Raw genomic sequence first — 16782 nt, 5'->3', positions numbered from 1 at the left:
ACAGCAGCAAGAGATTGTTTAAATGAGTTTTCTAAAATTTGGGTGTGGGAGCTCTGGAAAGAAGGGTCCAGTCTTGGTGATAAATACAGCATGACCATGGCTTCCAAATTAGCCTGAAACCCCTGACTGCTGATTACTAGTTGCTCACTTCTCAAATCAAAATGACACATGCCTCTTCAAGAGAACATAGTCATGAGTCGGATATTGAACACATACTCACAGAAGCCACTCATCCTTCATGATAATGGCTGAAGGATGACAGGAACAGAGAGAACACATGGCACTAGAAGTCAGGAAATGTGTGGATCCTCACCCGAGGTGTCTCTTATGGCCACAGTGACAGCAAGGCCTGAGGGCCTGTCCTCAGGTTCACCAGGACACAGCTTTCTCCTTTTTGGTAACAGGTTGTTCTATTGGTGTTCTAGATTTCTCAAAAAGCATTTGCCACTGGTCCAATGCAGCCGAGTGATACAGTGACATCCTGTATTGCTGTGATGAAAAGAACCCAAATTCTGTGTCCTGTTGCCTTCCCTTCTGGTGTGAAACGCTCAGCTGCTTGCAAGTCAACCCAGGAGCTTTGACTACGGCTTTGTCTTTTATAAGCAGTTGAGTCATGACAAATTACTCAGTTTTCCTCTGTCTCTATTCTTTCTGTCGGGAGTAAAACACAGACATACCTTGCTACCTGCTTCATGTGCTTAGCCGGTTGACAACTGCATTCCACACAAAACTAGGCAATGCGGTCAGGCACAAGGAAAATGTCAGTCAATGACAGCTGCCACACAAGTGTCCTACTATGAACAACAATGACCAGCACGTGTGTGCACACGCAGGCATGTGTATATACGCATACATTTAAGTTGATTTTTTATTAGAAAACAGAACTTGAAGTAATGATTAGAATTCTGCAGGATAAGTAAATTGAGATCTGGAAGCTCTCTGTCAGCCTAGAATCTTCCCACAGTTTGACTGACACACCAGCCTCTCTGAGATCTTAACCAGGGCCTACCTGAGCGTGGAACAGCCACAGCTGGGACGAACTCTGTCCTACTCCAGGGGTACACAGCCCATGCCGAAGATCACAGGCCGACACTGAATGTTGAAAGCCCCCTTCCAGAAACTGAAGGATGCCACAGGGAACTTCTCAGATAACTTTTCTTGTCACAGAGAAGTGGCTGGACACATTCTATTCAACCTTTCAGGCCCGTTTCCTCTAGAGAGTGTGGTGGTGGGTGGGCAAATCAACGAAGTCAGTAGGCAAATCAGTTGTTTTGACTATGCTGCCACAAATATGGGTTCCGTGTGTGTGTGTGTGTGTGTGTGTGTGTGTGTGTGTGTGTGTATTCTCTGTCATGGATGCACCAGAAGACATGGACGGCCACTAAGAGTCTGTTGTAGAAGTGATAAAGGCACTTGTCCCCACAGTACCTTTACAGGAACAGCCAAATAAATGATGCCTGTGATTTCAGGTCACACAAACCACTGATGCAGCCTTATCATCTTTTCATGTGGGGATTTCCTGCTGAGATTTCGGCTAGGACCCTCCAGGTTTTCAAATTACTGATTTTGTATTTCTAGCCACTACAACAACCAATTTGGACAGACTTTGTGGGTAACCAGATCAATAGTGTAGACATTAATTCTTAAGGGGTTGTGGGGGAAAGGAAGTGACTGGAACACTTAGCCTATGAAGCAGACTAGAAAAATCTCTACCCGAACTCACACAAGGAACACAACAGGCTCCTTCACAGCCCAGAGCTTTTTTACAGACTGGGGCAGAGGGCAATTCAAATCAACTCTGATAAAGACCTGGCACCAGGTGAGCAAGACAGGGCCATGGATATGGCTTCTCTCTGCCCTCTCCCTCAGCATCTTAGAATAAGATTGAACAGTCACATGGATCTAAAATGACCAACCAGGCGTGGAGTTCAAGCTCAGTGGTAGAGCACTTGCCTAGCCTGCATGAGCCCCTCAGTACAAGCTCAACACTGGGAATAAGATGAGATAAAATAACCAACTCTAGAATAATGATATCACTCTCAAATTCTTTAGGATCTCAGAAAGATCACAGTAAGTTGAGATACCATGGTGAATAAAAGATAGGTATTAGCAAGATGACATCAGCCAAGCAGTAATGTTGTGAGTCACCAGTAAAATAATCTGAGAATCCCCGTTCCTCAAAATTGTTCACAAAAATTACATATCACAATGTCTACTGTGTCCTAAATAAAAACATAACAGAGTAGACTGATGTTAAACTTTGTTCACAGTTACCAAGCTATTGTTTCTTTTGTTCCTATTTAATGCTGTTTGAGGGGTGCAAACCTGCCTGTGAAATGGTGTCTCATGAAGTCTTGATAGTCATACCCCAGTTTCTCTCCTGTTTACTCTGCCCCCCCCCCATTTTCTCTCTGGTGATGCTACTGGGCACAAATAATAAGAAGTTCCATTCAACTTCTACCACATCGTGCTTGGGGCTCCCCTCCTACTCCAGGGGTACACTCTTTTTCATTACCTGTGGAGTCCAGCCAGAAGCCATGCCAGAGGCGAGCCTCTGTGCTCTGTTCTTCTGCTGCTTGAATGCCTCTGTGTATATGAGGCTTACCTTGGTGACCATTTACAGTATTGAGTCCCAGAGAGCAGGTTAAAACCGTCAGCACTTCTAAGTCAACTGGCTACAAAGGACAAAATATGCAGCCAAGGACAGAATTTATAGCAATAACATTTATGTATCGTGTTATTCCTAGGACAATCCAATTTATAAAGTGCCTATTGTGTATACACAAGGCGCAACTGTAAATCATTACATTAAACAGTGTCAACTGCCAAAACACAAGTTTCCCCCTAAAGTCTGCACACTGAGATTAATGAGGTTTTTGAAAGAAAGCATGCTTTAAAAAGAAAAGAAAGACAAAAGGAGCCATCTCTGACTCATGCTGGGTGGACAGCATCAGCATCCCCATATATAGGGGCAGGTGTCTGCTGTGTGATTGAAACACCTAGGAAACATCTCTGGTAAATATTAACCTTCCCAGAAGGGCAAGATGCCCAGGAAGGAGCAGGGAATGAGGCAAGAGCCCAGGCCTGACAGACACCAGCATCAGCTCTCTACCTTTCCTCTCCAGAGGAGAACAGATTTAAAACGGGCAGACAGGGGAAGCCTCGTTGGCCATTTGTTGGTCCACTTTCATCCACAGGCCCTTGAAAACCTGGGGAAGATGGTGTGGCTGCCACCTCACAGAGTTATTTCACCATACTGTGACTCACAATAAAGACCCAAATCCCAAACAGTGACAAAGCCTACCAAGAGTCTTGAAACAAGGATGGGGAAATGGCTTCATGGGTAAAGAGACTGTTGAACAAGCAAGAGGACTGGAGTTCCAATCCCCAGAACCCACCTACAGCCAGATGCAGTGTTATGCATCAACAATCCCAGGAAAGCCGGAGAATCCCCACAAACTCGTGGGCCAGCTAGACTGGTCTATACAGCAGGGAACAGTAAAGAGACCCTGTCTAATATAAGACAGAAGGTTGTCCTCTGACCTCAAAAGCATGTACATACCTGCACGCACTCACAGAAATGCATGAGCATGAGGGCACATGCACCACACACACACACACACACACACACACACACACACACACACACTGAAGTGAAACTCAGACATATGCACACACTTTCCCTGTTTGCATTCTAGCCCACAACTTACTCAGAATGCAAGTCTTTTGAAACCTAAGATTTCAGTTGTGGATAAAAATAATTCTATTTCCCTAAATATTCCTTAACCTTACCAACAGGGAATGGGCTGTGAGAGTACCCGCAGCTGGACTGGACTTCATTCAGGACATAGATTGTCTGAATACTTGGAGAGGTGTACGCCTCTTCTTTTGCCATTTAGACAGGCCTAAGGCCATGGTGCTTCTTTCTTCCTCTACCCACGGCCTTCAAATATCCTTTGACTTGTTTGAGACAAAATGATGAAAAGCTTTCACTTTTATTTATAGATTAGAATAACTTTTGTCTTTTACAAAAGCTTGCTTCTTCACGTGCTATGGATGACTGACATTTCTATAGAAAAAAGCAGCACACTATCTTGGTTTAAGTTAAAATTGAAGTTGAAAAACGGGTAAAGGAATGTCAAAAAAAAAAAAAGATCCTGTGCTCAGTTCTAAATGGATGAACTACATACTGCTTCCCAAATCCAGAGAAGCAGCGCTGTGAAGAAGATAGGATCTGGAGAGTAAAATATGTGACTAAGAGACCCATGGACTTCCTGACTGAACCGAGAGCGTGTGGTATAACACGGTTTTTCAGTGGCATCAGCTTCGTTTATAACTCATGTGTTAATCTGGAAAGTCAGATGACCCATGACGTTTACAGGAAGGCTCTGAAAACTGGTCTTCTCCCCTAAATGGTAGGTTTTGGTAGCATTACTAATCAATTTTGGCTCTTTACTCCCAACCAAGGCTCTCAAACTTAAGAAGCTCACTTTAGTCTTTAATGGAAGATTCTGGCTAAACAGCTCCATTCCAGAGGAAGGGAGCTCAGCTCAGAGGATTTCTATCCAGGAAGAGAAAGAGACGGTAACATGGTGAGGCTTTCCTCTTCAAACATGTTAATTCTTCAGTGAAACAACTGAAAATCACAAGTCACATCCTTGTTAACCAACTCAGGCTCCTTGGGAAAATAAACACAATTGAATTTCCCATCTTGGGGACTGCCACCCTAGTCCCCAGCTTGCTGAGAAGGTTTTGTTCCTTACCAAAATTAGTGAAAAGCAAATAATTGCCATGCAGACTTTTCAAAATCTCCTCATAGACCCCAACAGTGTACCTATACATTACCCATTTCCCTCCAAACAACTCAGTTAAAAGTAATTAAGAAACTACCTGACGCCATCAACGTGACACAGAATAGTCACCTTTGTGGAGCTGGGGAGTACTTTTCTACATGACTGAAGGGTGGGGGCACAGAGACACAGATGCCTGCGGCTGTGGCCCAGCTGAATCAGCGCTGGACAACACTGTTTTCAGGGACTTTTGGAGGGTGACGGGGAACAATATTGATGTCATTTGTGGCTCTGCACTTTGATCAGTTGTGAATTTCTGTGTCACTCACAGATGCGGCCCGAGAGCTTCACTAATCTATGGTATGGAGATATGAATCTAGAGGGCAGTTGATACACTGTCCATTTACCAGAAGAATAGCTCTATGAGCTACCTAGCCCTGGATTCTTTGTGGGGAGGGGCAACAATACAATAAAAAAGTGGTAAATTATTCCCATAATCATTGTGCCTCTTTGACACTCATGGCATAGGGATCATGGTGGAAGCAGAAAGATTGCAGGAGCCTGAGGAAAGGGAGAACCAGAGGGAAACAGTGTCTACTGGACACAATAGAACCACTGCACTCATGAACTCATAGTGACTGGGGCTGTCTTTACAGGATCAAGCCAGTGAATGTTCTCGAGTGGAGTGGGAAAGGGTTCCTGGGCCCCACTCCTGACTGAAGAGCTATGGACAGCTGATGGCTTCTCGGGGAAGGAGGTTCAGTTTTCTCTAGGAGTATAGCTCCAGTAGGTCGACCATGCAGCAGAAGATGGACTTTACAAACTGGAGTTGATGGGACATTGAACATTTTTAAAAAGAAGACATGAAGTTGGCAGCCGTGAGGTGAAGGCAGATCTGAGAGGACTTGTGGAAGAGTTCCAGTCAAAATGATCAAAATATGGTAAACAGAATTCTCAAAGATTTAATAAGACATCTTTTAAAGGACTGAAGCCTTCCTATGTTACCAATATGAAGTTCTTAGTAAAAAATATTTACATTTTAATTATGTGTGGGTGGGGGTAATGTGCATGTAAGTGCGGGTGTTTCAGGAGGCAAGAGGTGTCAGATCCCCCAGAGCTGGAGTTACAGGTTTTTGTGAAGCACATGGTGTGGGCTCTGGGGACTGAACTCAGGTCCTCTGCAGAAGCAGTAGATCTCAGAAAGGCCGGGAAATCTCTCCAGCCCCAAAGTTCTTATTTTCAGAAAAAGATGTTGGCTCTGCTCTATACAGAAGAGGAGCAGAGAAACATGCAGGCTTCCCAGTCACTTCCACCTTAGGGAACAAGAAAATGTCACGTTTGTCATTCTCAATTTGGCTATTTTCATATTGACCACTGTTACAGGGGACACTCAGTCTGTCTCTGTTCAGGAAACAACTCGAAGCCACCATCCTCCCTCCTGTGGTTGGCTGTTTCAGAGATGCAGAGTCAAGGTTACTTTAGGAGTTGCTTACCCTAGAATCTAGGGAGTGCTGGAAATCCACAAGCTTCTAGAACTGGATATAAATTCTTACACACATCCCTCTCTTAGAATCCAGGGGGATTTGTTCCAAAGAGATCCCCTCCCCACAATGAAAACAAAATCCACAGATGTTCAAGCCTTTTGCCTCTTGGGGAAAAAAATGGCGGCTGATTTGCATATGACCTTCACACATCCCCATAAACTTTACATCATCTCCAGATGAGTCACAGTATCTAGTATGCTGCCTGTACCCTTCACCTCATGTGGATTCAGGATAGCTTTTGGTTTGTGGCAATTCCAAGTTGTTGGGGTTTATTTTGTTTGTTGTTTGTTTGTTTTGTTTTTAACTTTCTTGAAAGTTTTTTGAAAGAAAAAAGTTTCTTTCTTTTCTTTATTTTTCTTCTTCTTCTTCTCCTTCTTCCCCACACAGTTGAAGCCATAACACAAAAATCACAGATACAGTAGGCTGACAATATGGACCTACTGTGATTTTTATTGAATAGAATGTGTATGTACATGTTTCTCTGAGTTCACATGTTTGTGCTGACCAGAGGCTAGCATCTAGTTTTCTTCCTCAATCACTGTTCCTCAATCAATGATCCTTCCTTCCTCCATCCCTCCCTCCCTCCCTCCCTCCCTCCCTCCCTCCCTCTCTCTCTCTCTCTCTTTCTTTCTTTCTTTCTTTCTCTTTCTTGTAATACCTGGTTTATCCCTGAACACAGAGACTGGATATTTATCTAGCCCACTTTTTATGTAAGCTACAGGAATTCTCCCAGCTGTGCCCCCTGTGCTGAGAGCACAGGCACATGCCATGGTCAGCTTTGACATGGTCACCTGGAGCCTAGACTCAGGTCCTCAGACTTGCTTGACACGCACTTTACCAACTGAGCCATCTTCCCAGCTGCTTGAGTAGTGAACTCCCGTTTACTATCTAGCACCCATGAAGCCTTTTTTCAATTAACCCTTTCCCTGAGATCTAGTCCTGATGCCTCATCTACAGATGAGGTAGAATTGATGCTGCTCTGTGCATCCAGAGAGAGGTCCATCTACATGGCTTCTGGGAAAGGGGCTTTTTTTAATTTGATGGATGATACCATTGGGGACACAGTACAGCCACCATCTTGCTACCAAAGATGACAGCAACTGATCATATGTGCCATTCATGATGGCTAAGAGATGGATAGGAATGGTATCTGGCTAGGATAGTTTAATCCGGAATTTAGCTTTGACCTTGCACTTTGCTTCTGTTACAGCAGCATTTATGTGGGTGCCCACTCAAACCATGTCCCAAATGTGTGCACAGCTGACCCCTGTTTAACAGCGACTAATGACCTCTCACCTGCCCCATCTACCCACCCCACCCCAGGCCATGTTGCCAAAACCACACACTACACACTGCTTCTAATATCACTATAGAGGAATTTTGCCAGTTTTTTTGTTTTTTGTTTTTCTACCGAAGACTACATGATGCAGGAATATGACAGAAAAAAAGAGAGGCAAGGAGTTGGGGAGAAAGAGAAACATTTAAAAGAAGGGTTCCAATATAGAACCATGTCCTATGTTTCATGAGGAGTGGCACAGATTGAAAATTTATTCAGACACATGCAAAAAATATGTTTTTGCTAAACCAATATCTGTAGCATAGATTAATAGGAATAATATCCATGCTTTCTGATTTCAATTCTGACTGGACTTGGCTGACATAATTATGAGGTAACTAAAAGTAACTGCCGAGGTTTAGGACACTTGCCCCCTTCCTTTGAACTGGATCTATAAATGCCAAGAGAAAGTATTTTAGATTAAGTGAATAGATTAATAAACATCCTTGGAATATCTATCATTAAGGCTGATTTATTTCGTATGGGTAGCAGTAACTCAAAGAAATGCCACAATATTCCAAAAATATTGCATGTTGCTGTCTCCACCATGCAACGTAATGACACCATGTGAGAGAGACACTATCCATATTCTTCTGCAGCACTAATTATTCACAACAGACACTAAACCACTTTGAGTTTATGTGGACATCAGCACAGGAACCACTCATATTTATAACAGTGACAAATGGCCTTTCATTTGCGAATTTATAGGGAAGCCATAATTTCTTGAGGGAACTGAGAGGTTCATTCAAAAAATTGCCACAACATTTATCTAGGCAAAGATGATGGATATGGTCTGTAAAATTAAATGCTTTTAAAAATTAAAATCATAATGCCAAGGAAAAAGACGTGTTCCTTCCTGCATTGCTCACACTGTTAAGTAATAACTGCGCTCAGTGCTTGCAAGGTTTAAGCCAGACAGTGTGCTAATGCTTATTAAGTATACACAAGCATATTGTTGCTGAAGTTGTACTGTGAACTACTCCACATTTCCAATGTTAATCATTCACATCTTCTGATTCTGATCTCTTTGTTTTAAGCTATACAATGTCTAATACTATATATAGAAAATTTCTTAATTGCTTTCATTGGGTTTAGTTCGTCACCCTATTGTATCCTGTAAGGTTGAAAGTAAGCATACACTACAAAAATCTATTATAATTTTATCATAATGCAAATGAAACATATACTTTCATTGAAAAAATCAAAATATAAACAGATAATGTTCTCTGAGATAACCAATAAGAAGCAGGATCATCAATGCATAAAGAAGAAAAGACAGTGCTAGGTGACATCTTTACCCTACCCTCCTTTACACACAGGTGTAGGGACTTTTCAAGCACAATGTGGTGTGTGTGTGTGTGTGTGTGTGTGTGTGTGTGTGTGTGTATTATGTCTATATATACATATGTATGTTTTTTCCAAAATAATTATACTATTATAGAAGTTAGTAAAAAAAGGCTAATCCTGAGTTTAATTACTTAATGCAATTAAGTAAATGGCAGTCAATCAACAATTCATCTTTCTTCAACATTAACTACATCAGTTCAAAAAGCCATTGTTCCAACTACTGACAAAGTACTTGAGCAAAGTATTTCATACATGAAGATGAGATTCTTTTTCTGTTTAACACCTGCCTGGTAACAACAGTAATATAGGCAGTGTGCTACATACCCTTATCGGCTTGCTAACTCCTTGTGGGCAGGAACATCCTCCTGGTCATCATCTTTGGGTCAACAGCAGCCAGTACAGCACCTGGAACATACACAGAACCCATGAATGTGCTCAAATGCACTGACCTATGCTGACAGGAAGATATTGATCAATGAAATAACCATTATTCCCATGTAATCTGCCTTACTAAAACAGCATACATCACAATTGGATGACAACTTTACTGTGAACACTTAATTCTCAACTATAATGGCTTCTAAATCTTCATTCTACTTTTATTATGTTCTTTTGTGTTTAATATTTTTCACTCTTTGGGAACTTCAGGCATGTACACTGTATTTGGATCATATCACCCCGCACACACACATCCAGCTCCTCCCACAATCTCCTCAGTGTCCCACACCAAACATCATCTCCTCTTATGTTATCAACTATTGAGTCCAAAGTACCTAAATATACCTGGATGTGGAACCACCTACTGGAGCATGGCTGTGATTGCTATTCTTGGTTTTCCACTAGACTACATCTGGAATGAATAAAAACCCAAACTGCTGAGTACAAGAAGGATTTTTTCTTCATTGGGCCATTTGAGGTGGGAAAACCCACCCTAAATCTAGATCATTTAAGATGGAAAGACTCAGCTTTAATCTTGGCCATGCCTTCTGGGGACAGCCTATACAAAGGACACAGAAGAAGGAAGCACTTGCTCTTTGCCTGCTTGCCCTCACTTTTGCTGACAAGTTCATTTCTTCACTGGCATTAGCGTCTACTCCTTTTGGATTCCAGTATATACCAACCAGTTGAGACATCCAGCCTCATGGACTGAACAACTATTTGATTCCTGAACTTTCCATAAGAAGACAGCCATTGTTGGAATGGCTGGACTACAACTTGTAAGCCAGTCTACTAAATCCCCTAGACAGACAGACAGACAGACAGACAGATTCTCTCTAGCAATTTTGTTTGTCTAGAGAACCCTGACTAACACAATGGCTGGCACTCCAGAGGGCACATTCCTGACTCTCTCTTCCCCTGTGGCCATCAACTGTCCATAACTCCTAAGTTAGGGGTGGGGCCTCATGAACCCTTCCTCCAACCAGGAAGAATGGTGACTGGCTGGATCTTCTGCAGATCTTGTGCAGGCAACCACAGCTGCTGTGAGTTCCTGAGTGCAGCGGCTCTGCTCTGTTGTGTCCAGAAGACATTGCTTCACCTGACCTCTGGCTCCTACAGTCTCATTACACTATCTTTCCTTCAAGTTGTTCTCTGAGCCTGGGGGCGGGGGTAGCCACTGTGGCAGAGCACTCCACAGACATATTCTGTCTGCACTTGGGCAAGTTGTAGTTATCTGTTTTAACTATCATCCACTGCAAAAAGAAGCTTCTCAATGTGTGATGACTGCCAGTATAATCCCTGGCCTGGAGGGGCAATCATCCTTTGCTTTGAGGACACCATGCAGGCAAGCATTTGGAATTATGCCCTTTAGAGTTTGGGCCCATCTTAGGAAAATTACTTAGTCCTGACAATGCAACTATCTGCAATAATCTTTCCAATATTCTTGTTGAAAGGAAGGGGTTATCTTAGCACATTTAGCATGTGCCTAAGGCTGGTGGTATTATTTGAGGAATTTGCCTCAAACAGATGGCTTCCTCCCTCAGTATTAGGAGGTGATACCCTGTAACTTTGAACATTATGGGGGTATGTTTGGTTGGTTAAGGGTTTCATCCAGCCTTCCATTACCAATATGATTTATGATGGGTGCTTTGGTCCATATAACAAGAGTTGTTCATCCATTAATGGCCGGAAACTAAAGCCATTGGCTCAACACCGCCCTCCAGGATGATCAAGAGACTAAAGGCCAGTCCCATGAACAGTGTATGATCAAGTCATGGTTCAGACTCTGAGCACCAAAGGCTGGTGTGAGCTTCTCTTTGTTGACATTGTTCTGTTCAGATTACACATGTTAGTGTCAAAAACACATCTGTAAGGGGACCCCTATGCTTATTGCTTCCCTACACTCTGCCTTACATCTTCTCTTGGCTGCTTCTAGTCTGCATCCTTCCTCCATAGTCAACTGTGAGTCTAAGAGGTTTCTGTGAGCCCTGCAAATCTTAGCAAGTTGTCAAACCCGAGAACGGCTGTGGAAACCTCTACAGTCACAATTGGTGTCAGAAGTGAGATTCCTCTGGCTTCCTCTCACTTTGACAATGACTACCCGGGCAGTTGGTTAAACTCACTCATCCCCCTGCTGTAAATCCACAAGGTCTAAACTTCCTCTACCACTTAACTTTAAATTACCTTAAAGTTCTCATGGTTTAAATCCTTGAACCAGTTGATGTTTACACAGAGATTATAAGTTATTGTTTATCTTGCCTTATGCAAACAGCAACCATTCCCAATTCTCCAGTAATAGATTCAGAAAGAAAAAAAAATGTTTGCATTTTGTTTTGTTGCTATTTGGTAATGTAAATAGTTAGTGACATTTAGAAGTGAATGGGTCATATAGCACTCAAAACTCTAAAGATCTGTGTTAGACTGACCAAGGAAGGATATTAAACAGTAACTTCACTAAAATCCAGTGGTTTTCTAATAAAATATTAATTAAACCTTTTGTTTTTCCTAAGTGTTCAGGTTATTCCATGTAACTTGTTGTTTATATATTTGGGATTTTTAATTAAATTATAAATGATATTTTAGTAGGTAGAATTATAAGATGGCCCTCAAGATCTTCATATCTCATAAGTACATTCTGCATATTGGTCTTTTAGATGTGAATGTTGGGAGAATGTATTGGGTAATACAGTTGATTCTCATGCAGGCTAGACTTGTGTTTTAAAACTTAGTCTAGAGAGCAAAGGTTGAGAGCTGGAGCATGAGAAGGTTTGCTCTGACACTGCTGTGTTCAGATGAGGCCTGCATGTTGGGGACAGAAGGTAGAGTCTATAAGCAACAGATGATCCAGCTAGCCAGGAACAGGGCCCTCTGACATATATCCACAGATTATTGAATTTTGCTAACAAGAGGAGTTGGAAATATTGGTTCTAGAGAGTCTACAAATAAGAACACATCCTGGTCACCCTGAACTACAGCCTTGTGATACCCTGAATAGAAAGGGCTGGAACAAGGTTGGGTCCTGTCATATACAACAGTCAGTTGTTGCCTAGGTATCAATTCAGCCATTGAGTTTGTTACATTTGTTACAGAAGAACATAGGAAAATGCAAATCTGACTGACTTCTGTCCAGTTTTTCCTATGGGAAACAAGAAGCCCCTGGAGACCATGTTGAACTAGTTATGTAGACTGCCCCCAATACTGGCAACTCCTTGACCCCTTCAAATGAAAAACACATAACCAGGTATTCGTCTACACTTATTCCTTGTACAACAGAACAATTGCCAGGTCTAGTCTCCTCCCAGGCTGTCTTGAGGAGGCAGATCTTCCATGTGCAGTCAGTTACTTCAGAATGTTCTTCTTCCTTTTTAAAGGGATACAATTAGGCAGCAATTATCTCTCCTGAGGTAAATGTCCATGGTGCATTCCACACAAAACACAGAACTCCTCAAGTACTTGGAGTGAGGTTGAGATCCCTCAGAGGGCTCCGTGGAGAGCACCAGCGGGTGCTCATTCTCTGCACTACCACGTTCCTTTATAACACACGGGGTGCTCCTGTTCAAACGTGACCAACATGGCTTCACATCAGAGTCATTGGCTCACGGAGGCACTAATTATGGAAGTATAGACAATATGCTGAATTCTGTCTATTCCAAGTGACAAGGAGATGGTAATACACACGGAGTCCTACTCATTGCTGAGTATTGCTTTTTAAAAACATACTTCCCAGCTACTGGGAGCTTGACCATGCTCCAGTGAGTATATAAGCAACACAAATTGGATTTTTTTGTTTGTTTGTTCAATTGTTTTTTCTTTTCTTCTCCTTTTTTTTGTGTGGGGGGTCACAAGGGTCGGGGTAGGACTGGGAGGACTGGAACATGTGTGTGATTGGGGTGCATGATATGAAATTCCAAAATATTCAATAAAAATATTATGTTGAAAATATATATACCTCTCAACAACTATAAAAGGAAAAATGATACTGGGTAGGCGTTATGGTACACACCTTTAATCCTGGTACTTGGGGAAGACAGAGGCAGGCAGGTCTCTGAGTTCAAGGCCAGCCTGGTCTACTGAGTGAGTTCTAGAGCAGCCAGAGCTACACAGAGAAACCCTGCCTTGAAAAATAAAAAACAAACAAACAAATAAATAAATAATAAATGTGTGTCTTATATCTAATAAACATATTAATATACCATATAATTATAATTATGAAATAAATATAATTAAATTTCTATTAATTATATAAATATTTATTAAATATATAAACACAGAAATATGATTTTATAATTAATGTACAATTTCTGTTATATATATGTAACATACATGATAAATTATAATAAGTAATAGATATATAGCACACACATAGATAGATAGATAGATAGATAGATAGATAGATAGATAGATAGATAGATTTATAGGAAGATGTCTCATTCCATTCAACTGGAATACTGTAACATCACAATCAAACCCTTATACCGGAGACCTTCTCAGGCAGAGTTTGATGTCCCCCTTCTACTCCCACTAGCTACTGTAACGAGTGATATGGAATTTATCAAGTTTCATTTAAACTGCACAGGTTTGATGTCTGCATCTTCCAAAAACATTATATAGGAAGAAAGTGCACCCCAGATGCCCAGGTCTGCTACAGGCACATATCCCAGTACTTTGGAGACGGAGGCAGGAAGATCCAGCCAGGGTCAAGGCCACCCTTGACTACATAATGAGTTCAAGGCAGTCCAACAATGTGAGCGGTTACTGGGTAACAGGCTTGACTCTTCTCAGATAGGTTATATGTGGAGGCTTAGGCTAATCATATCTCCTTGCAACAAGCTAAGTCTGCACTATTTCCTCCTGAAAGTTTAAGTACACAGACTGTCCCCAGCTCACTAGGGCATGACTTACGATGTTTTGACTTTATGGTGACATGGAAGTACACTCATACAACTATTCTGCTTCTCACTTTGAGTGCAGTATTCAATAAATCACACGGAATGCTCCACACTAGTATAAATGAGGCTTTCTGTTAGATGTTTGCCCAACCGCAACTTAACGTAAGTTTCTGATTAACACAGGATGGGCTGCATTTTATTATCGGGTTGGTGAGCAGCATCCCTAACACTGGATACTATCAACTCTTGATTAAACCCCTTGGAGGTCATGGAGCCCATCTTCAGACTATGTACATCCTGAAGGGGAGGGTGTTCTCAGTCCAGGGGAAGAACTGAGCTGGACATAAGGAACCCACAATGTAACCTGCAGCACTGGATACATTTTAGGTCCACCATGATGAAAACTACTCCCTTCCCTGAACATGTCTTGATGAGGAGGTCCTGGTGGGTTGGTCCCCTGTGGCCATGGCACCATACAAGCTGAGATCATCTGAGAAGTTTCCTAAAGATATGGATGCTCTGGGCAGCTGTCTTCTTGAGATTTTGTGCAAATTTTCATTCACAGCTCTGTATAGTATTAAGTCTATTTAATAGCTGAGGTGTAGAGAGATACTAAAATTGAATACTAGTGTTTCAAATAGTGATAGACGCAGGATGGGATTTAAATACAAGGCCATGTCCTAGTCAATGACCTTTCTCTCAGGTCTACAAGGTGCAAGATGGTGGTTGAGTGGAATCTCCTTAAAGCTTAAATCCCAAGTACTCTATCCACCCCATGAGCCCAGAGCAGACAGGGAGAAAGAGGAACTACCAAACAGAAATGGATGATCTGACATAGAGTAGGTTTTATTTTTACTATTGTTATGATTTTGGGACAGGGTTCTATGTGGTACAGGATGGCCTTGAACTTACTCTGTAGCCAAGGATGACCTTGAACTCCTGATCCTCCTGCCTCTACCTCCAAAGTGCCAGGATTATAGGCATGCACCAGGCTCAGTTTTCCATGGTGCTGGGGATGAAACCCAGGGCATCACACAAGCCGGACAAGCAGTCCACCCACTGAGACATACCGCCAGTCCAACAGGGAGTGCTTCTGCATTCACACTCCACAACTTCTCAACCTGACAGGAGGGTGGGAGAGCTGGAATGAGAACAGACTCTGAGCACGGGTCCACTCTTCTTTGTGTTTTAGAGTAAAAGTGGGTGAAACTTAAGCCTTTAAATGTCTCTCAAAGCTATAATATTTTACCAAAACTTTCCCTACTTAAATTATTCAACTCGATGTCCACCCAAGAGGAACCAAGAACATCAGTTCTCTTAGAATCAATTGGAAAGGTGGCCACTTACAGTCCCTGCAAGCCTAAAGCACATTTCCTAGTGTCTTCTTGCAAAATCTTCCAAAACAATATATGACCTAAAATTGTAAAGGGCAAAAATTTGAGGTATTATAGCAATTTGCCTAAAGTAAACTCTTAAGACATGGAATCTAGGTCCCTTGGCAAATTCCAAGAACTTTGCCATTTTTGGTCTAGTATGGAGTAAGCCATGTATACAGGAAAGGAGCCATGTACACAGGAAGGGAGCCATGCACACAGGGAGGGAGCCATGTGCTCGGGGAGAGAGCCACACTATCCATGCTATCTTGGAAACTGGTTGGTACCTATGGAATTTGTGTATCTGCTCTACCAGTTGACAAAAAGAAGTCACTTGGCCATCTTGACATCATAGACAAATACCTTAACAGTCTGTTTGCAGTTATGGAAAGGAGAATCAGAAACAGTGAGTAGCAAGAGACAGACTTGGAGGAATAGAAATAATCATGGCAAAAGGCTTCAACACTTCATCATAGTTACTCAGGTGCTGAGCTATGAGCTTTACACGTATTAGCTGATTTGGTTCTCACAACCACCTTATGACAGGAGCTCTTCTTGTTACCCATCTTACAGTTCAGAGAAAGGGCACGTGGGATTAAGAGAAAAAGTACAAGATCACACAACCCAAGCCCCATAGCTTCTGTGCTCCCCCATATATATATACACGTAGCAGAAGAAATTACAGAACTATCATATATTAGAGGTTCACACAGTCATGTCTGAAGCCAAAGTCAACTAAAACAGAAAAAGTAGTCTGACTTAAAAAGAGTATATTTGTGAGGTCATGAGACTTGGATGCAGGCAAAGGATGCCACAAATGGGATAATTCTTCTCCCTGTGTGTGTGTGTGTGTGTGTGTGTGTGTGTGTGTGTGTGTGTATGTGTACATGTATGCACATGCATGTGTGGCCACTGGAGATGACTTCTGGAGTTTTTGTTAATCATTCTCTACCTCACGTTTGGAGACAAGGTCTCTTCCCCGAACCTGGATTTATCAGTTGGCCAGCAACCCCAGGGGTGCTCCCATCTCTGCCCAGAGCCCTGGACTACAGAGCTGTGTGA

The 16782-nt window shown here is 42.2% G+C and overlaps 1 protein-coding gene across 2 annotated transcripts in view; it reads right to left on the bottom strand.

The window, feature by feature from the left end:
* Window positions 1–16782, bottom strand: part of Sox5 (SRY-box transcription factor 5) — a 1007323-nt gene that overhangs the window by 792248 nt on the left and 198293 nt on the right. For both annotated transcript variants that reach the window (XM_028891773.2, XM_028891774.2), the window contains exon 3: window positions 9345–9425. The gene's annotated coding sequence lies outside the window, so the exon portion shown is untranslated. The remainder of the gene's footprint in view (window positions 1–9344; window positions 9426–16782) is intronic.

Source organism: Peromyscus leucopus, chromosome 3 (genome assembly GCF_004664715.2).
Source record: "Peromyscus leucopus breed LL Stock chromosome 3, UCI_PerLeu_2.1, whole genome shotgun sequence".
In the NCBI taxonomy this organism is placed as follows: Eukaryota; Metazoa; Chordata; class Mammalia; order Rodentia; family Cricetidae; genus Peromyscus; species Peromyscus leucopus.
The sequence above is the reverse complement of the archived record's forward strand: the minus strand, read 5'-3'. Positions and strand labels throughout refer to the sequence as shown.